Below are 5,937 nucleotides of genomic sequence, written 5' to 3'. Positions count from 1 at the left end.
CAAATCTGGATTGATATTCAGGGCTTTTCCTGGTTCTATTTCCACGGAAATAATGTCATGGGGCGCAGTTGTAGGTAGCTCATCAAATCCATCTATTGTTCCAATACTTTCCTGTGTCTCACAGCTCAAGACGTACTCCAAGATTTGTTGATTTAAATCTGAAACAGAATAGGGATCACTAATAATGGTAGTAATTGTGTCATCTTTCGTTTCTGTTTTTAACTAGAGAGCCTATCCAATAGTAAGAACTGGTATTAACTCCTCATTTTCCGATTTAGACTCTTTCCTGGGTAAAGATTTCTTGTGGCATGTTGATTTTTTTGATGAGTTAGGTTCTGCAGGAGGATATAATACTAGATTCTTAGTGTTTTTCCCATTTGAAATGATCATATGTCCAGACTGACACCCAATATAAGTGTATGCAGTTTCCAGCCATGGTCTTCCCAGAATCAGGGGATGGCCTCCAGCTGGAGATTGCGTTTGGAGTACTAGGAAGTCCATAGGGTAGTGCCATGAATCAACCAAAATTGTGATATCTTCTAACTTCCCTACCGGTTTCACTGTAGATCGATCTGCCAACTCTAACATTGTAGTTGTGTGTTTCAAGTTACGAAGACTAATGCATGCATAGTTTCAATATTTTGACATTTATGGCAGCACCCAAATCTACCAGCACATTTGGAATTTATACCACATTAATTTGCATGGTTAAACTTAGGTTCCCGGGATCCCCATAATTTATAGGCCTGGACCTTCCCATCATAAAATCTGATAACTTCCCCATTACAGGAATGGTGAGCGGGTCCCTTGATTTATTTTTAGGCTTCTTCGCACAATATTCCCTAAGAGTTTTTGCTTATATAGGTATGTCCCTCATAGCTTGCAGCAGGGGAATCTTGACAAATAAATTCTATAACTCCCCTAACAGGTCAAACTTAGCTTGAGGGTTTGTTTACTCAAAGCCAACCTTTCTGTATAGGGTGGTTCAGCTTGGTGTTTTTGAGTAACTAGCAGTTGAGGAGGTGTATAATTTTTGTTGACTCAGTTTGATTCCTCTTCAACCATTTCTGGTTCCTTTTCCTCACTGTCAATTTGTTCATTGATAACTGGTGAGCATTGAGCATCTACTGTCTGCCTAGATCATAAATTCATCTGATAGAATTCTGCGATAGAGATGCTGTATGAAGGTAGGTTGAGGGTTTCAGCTTGTTGAGCCCCTTTGTTACTAGGATTTAGATTCGGTTGGATGGGAAGTTGGGGACAAATAGGCTGATTACCAGGAGGCACATTAGAGGGTAACTGAAGTTGTTGTTGTGGCATTAACTAGGGAAACTAACTAGGAGGAGAAGGTCCCCGCCAGTTCGGAGCCCACGAGGAACTCGAACTAGCTTGAGGAGCTCACTACTGCCAAGGTGGAAGATCGTATTGGGGCCACATGGGCAGATAAGGCATGGACTGGGGACCCATATTAAAATTACTAAAATATTGAGATGGATTCAGAAACATACCTTGATTTCCCATTGATGGCCGAGGTTGCCATGGATTTTTAGGTCCCATAAAGTACAACTGCTCCATCTCTTTGCCCGTCCCTTGAAAAACTGCTTTTAGTCCTGGCAAAGATGGGCATGAACTTGTCAGATTATTCAACTCACAGTTTGCACACTTCTCTACAAAGTTTAATGGACATTCCCTCTGTGGGTGTTTCTTCCTGCATGTTGGGAAAAATATAGCCATAGTTCTTTCCAATTCTAGTTGTTTCTATTTTACCTGCAGCATGTCTATTTGTTCAGACAAGGTACTCAGGATATCAGTCCTCAGGCTGTCCAACAAATTCCCAATTTCTGCTTTTGTAACACCTCCACTAGATACTTTTGTTGATCGAATCCCTTGTTTATTCCTTGCAACTCCCCTTGAACACTGGATGCACAACTCGCAGATGGTGTCAAGGTTATCCTTTGATATATCTCCCTTTTTTACTATATTTAACAATTCCAAAGAGGCCTCTCGGAAGGCTCAAAAAAGGATAATTTTCAAAATGTCCTTATCCAGGTTAGAGTGACCTGATATCTGCAATGTGTATTTAAAGTGTTCCACACAGTCTTCCATATTTTCATCCTCTTTCTGTGTAAATTTGAAAAGTTCTTCCTTAATATCGTGTGATTTATAGTAGTCCTGATACTTCTCCAAGGAAGCAGTTCTCATCTCCTCCCATGTGGTGATAGACCTTCCCCCAAGGCCCATAAACCACCAGAGGGTTGTCCCTTTTAGCGTAGCAAGGAAGATTTTCAATTTTTGAGAATCTGTTATATAATCATATTGTTGACACACAATTCCAAATTCAAACAAAAATGTGTCGGGGTCTTCTGAAGTAAGCCCATGGAAACTGGGTATAGCTGTTAATGGAATGGGCTTTGTTGGTGTGCCAGTCCCAAGATCCCGAATCGGGAAGTCAAAAGTAGAGGTTGTAGGTGCCATGAATATCCTCCAATACTCATTGGGGATTTCAGCAAGCTCCATAGGAAGGGCTTTTATCATAGGGGTTCGAGTTTCCTTAACATCGCTTTCTCTATTCTTTGGTGATAGAAGTGTCTCTAAAATTTCTTCCTCCCTGTCACAATGGATTGACCCTTCAGATCTCCTCTCTACAACTTCTTCTTCCCTACTGGAATGGATTGTTTCCTCAGATGTTTTACTTGGAACTTCTTCTTCTGTTACGAGCAACGATACCCCTTTATCAAGTGTATTGTTGCTTGTCTCTTCGGCTGCTGGAAGGGCCTATTGTATCGAATCAACAAGGGGTGTTGTAGACAACACTAGTTGATCTACAAATTGTCCCTCAGATCTTGTCCATGCACCAGGCCTCATGGTTGCATGGGAAGACTCCTCTGATTCAACTTTTGCAATGATTTGTTGGATATAATTATTCCTTCACAAATCCTGTCCTCCCTTCTTTGGGTCTCTCATTCTGCCCCTTTTATCTGGTTCTCTATTCATACAAGTTGGTGTGATAAAAGATGTTGATACCAAATCACAGTGCCCAAGACCTGGAGTAGGGCATCAAAATACCATTCCCTCCCTAGGATGAGAGATCACGTTGAAAAGAGAACGGTTAACAGAAAAAAAAAAGAAATCAGGAACCTAGGGTTAAGGGCGTCAAAGGATTCCTCCCTCCCCGGGACAAGAAACCCAATCAAGAAAAATAACACACACACAAGAAAACCTAACACTTCAAGACCTGAAGTAGGGCGTCAAAGGATCCCTCCCTCCCTAGGGTGAGAGATTGGGTTTCTCAAAACCAAAACAACAAAAATTCTAGGGAAATCTAAGCTCAGGGCCTAGAGCAGGGCGTCAAAGGAATCCTCCCTCCCCAAGGCAAGAGATTGGCCCTAATAAAACAGGAAAACAATAAAAGCACAAAACAAATGAAATACCTACGCTCAGGACCTGGATCAGAGTGAGAAAGCTTGTTCTCTCCCCAAGGCAAGAGATTGACCCTCTAGTTGATACAGATCGTGTCTTGCACCTTGTTAGCCTCCTCGGAAATGGTGCCAAAATGTTGGTGTCCAGGTATGAACGATTTATTCACCCCTTTTCCTACATTAATGTATCAATCCGGGTGTGTATTCTTTTCAAGGAAACACGCAAGGTATATGCAGGGGCAAGGTTACAATCTGTCATTGACCAAGGTTTCATGATTACCAAATCAAAGCATTGATGAAACAGAAAGAGAAACTCAACTACAGAACTTAAAAAGGTATTCACAGTGATCTAAAGAATCTATAACAGCAATCAAGAAATAAACCCAGTAATGAACAATACACACATAACAAGAAAACACGTAGCACCTGATCAGAAGAGCAGGCCCAACTCTCTGATCAGGGTTGCGTTACTCACAACGAAAGATAGAAAGGGAAAAAGGGTTTTATTTTATTAATTTGAATAATGTTGTTACAATGTAATGCAGGGTCTGGCTAACCCCTTGTACAGGAATGACCAATCTTTTATACAATACAAAGGGAGTAACATCTCTCCCCAAAACATGGAAACTATATGCCCAAAGATATACATCAGTTCAAAATAGCACCAGCGCTGAGAAAGCAAGAACAGGAATGATCCAAAACGGGTTGAGAATAGCTGCAAATCAGTTATGATGGTTCATCGTGGTCGATCAGCTGTTGTGAATCGTGGAACTGCTGCAATATGCAGTGAGGTCAACACTTGCGCTCCAGAATCTGCGGTCATAACATATTTTAGTGGTTCGCATAGGCAAAACCCTCATGACTCTACTTCATTAATTAAATATCCCAAGAGACGAAGAAAGGGAAATTACCTCATAGTTTTACATAATAAATATATGTGCATGAATACAAAAGGGATGAAAAGAGGAGTGGAAATGCAGGAAAAAGATAGGCTGATTTGGTGCCCAACAATATGGACGCAAGTAATAATAACTATTTAGGTGAAGAATATCGTGTTGTATGTTAAAGTTATTGAACACTTAAGCCGATCTGGGTAAATATGGAGTTAGAAGCGATCACAGAGGTACGTAATTGGTTGATTCCCCTGTTTAGGGTCTGTGAAAGACAGTCGTGAACGTTCGCGGAGGTATAGAATCTGATTAATGGAAGTTATATCAATAAGCCCTAAAGGCTTATTGATCTGCTTGAAGGCAGGTTTACAGCATAAAACGACACCACACTCATCTCTAGGTGCAGAAACTTGGTTCTAGCATCCCCCATATTGCTTTGGGTGAGGCTTTAGTCCACGCTCCACGGGTTGATTCCAAAAGGGCTAGTATTGTAGGGATTTGTTTGGAAAACTTAACTCTAAACCTTGGTCAGGACCCACTAAGCCAAAAAGGTCCCCTAGGGTCAATTTTGGGGCAAAAGCCCAAGTTTTGGGGCAAAAAGCCCAAGTTTTGTTGTAAAGAATGTAAAGTCTATGCATGTTGTGGTTGCAGAGTGCGTAGATAGTAAAGTGTCATAAAGGGTTTTTACCCTTCTTTTATGTAAGTTGTGTCGGCTTGTATAGACCTACCCGTGATCTGTGGACCACGGGATTGTATAAGTAGGAGAGTCTTAGAGAGTCTAAGAGAAGTAGATATCAATGAAGATGAATGTAATGGGTTAGTAGAAGAAAGAGTTAAGAAGTCTTAGAGTAGAAGAGAGGCTCTGTAGCTGTATGCGCAGAGGCTTAGAGTAGAGTCCATAGCTGAGTGCATGGAAACCTGCAACTGAGTGCGCAAGGAAGTCTTGAGTCTGGAAGCAGAACTGAAGTATTAATTAAGAGATTATTCCAGCAATTTCTATGTTTTGGCTATTTATTTCTGTTATGAATGAATTCTCTATTATGTTATGATGAATGATGGGTTAATGAATTAATACTATATTGATGCGCAATTTTACATGATTTATATTGTCATATGAACGCAAGTAATTATAACTATTTACGTGAACAATATCTTGTTGCATGTTAAAGTTATTGAACACTTAAGGTGATCTGGGTAAATACGGAGTTATGTGTAATCAAAGAGGCACGTAGGTGGTTGATTCACCTATTTAGGGTCCACGAAAGACAGTTGCGAACGTTCACGGAGGTATAGAATCTGGTTAAGGGAAGTTATATCGATAAGCCCTAAAGACTTATTAATCTACATGAAGGCAGGTTTAGGGCATAAAACGACATCATGCTCATCTCTGCATGCGAAAACTTTCTTCCAGCATCTCCCCATATTTCCTTAGGTGTGACTTCAGTCTGCGCTCCACGGGTTGATGCCGAAAGGGCCAGTAGTGTAGGGATTTATTTGGAAAATTTAACTTTGAACTTGGGTCAAGATCCACTAGGCCAAAAAATGGTTACATTGTCGGGACCGGGATCTTCATAACGAGATGTGTCATGTCGCATCACTTGAATCCAACAAAGAAAGAAATTGAGGAG

Source organism: Pinus tabuliformis, chromosome 7, assembly GCF_031772625.1.
Source record: "Pinus tabuliformis cultivar Carrire ecotype Pingquan chromosome 7, CPIR1, whole genome shotgun sequence".
Taxonomy (NCBI): domain Eukaryota; kingdom Viridiplantae; phylum Streptophyta; class Pinopsida; order Pinales; family Pinaceae; genus Pinus; species Pinus tabuliformis.
The sequence above is the reverse complement of the archived record's forward strand: the minus strand, read 5'-3'. Positions refer to the sequence as shown.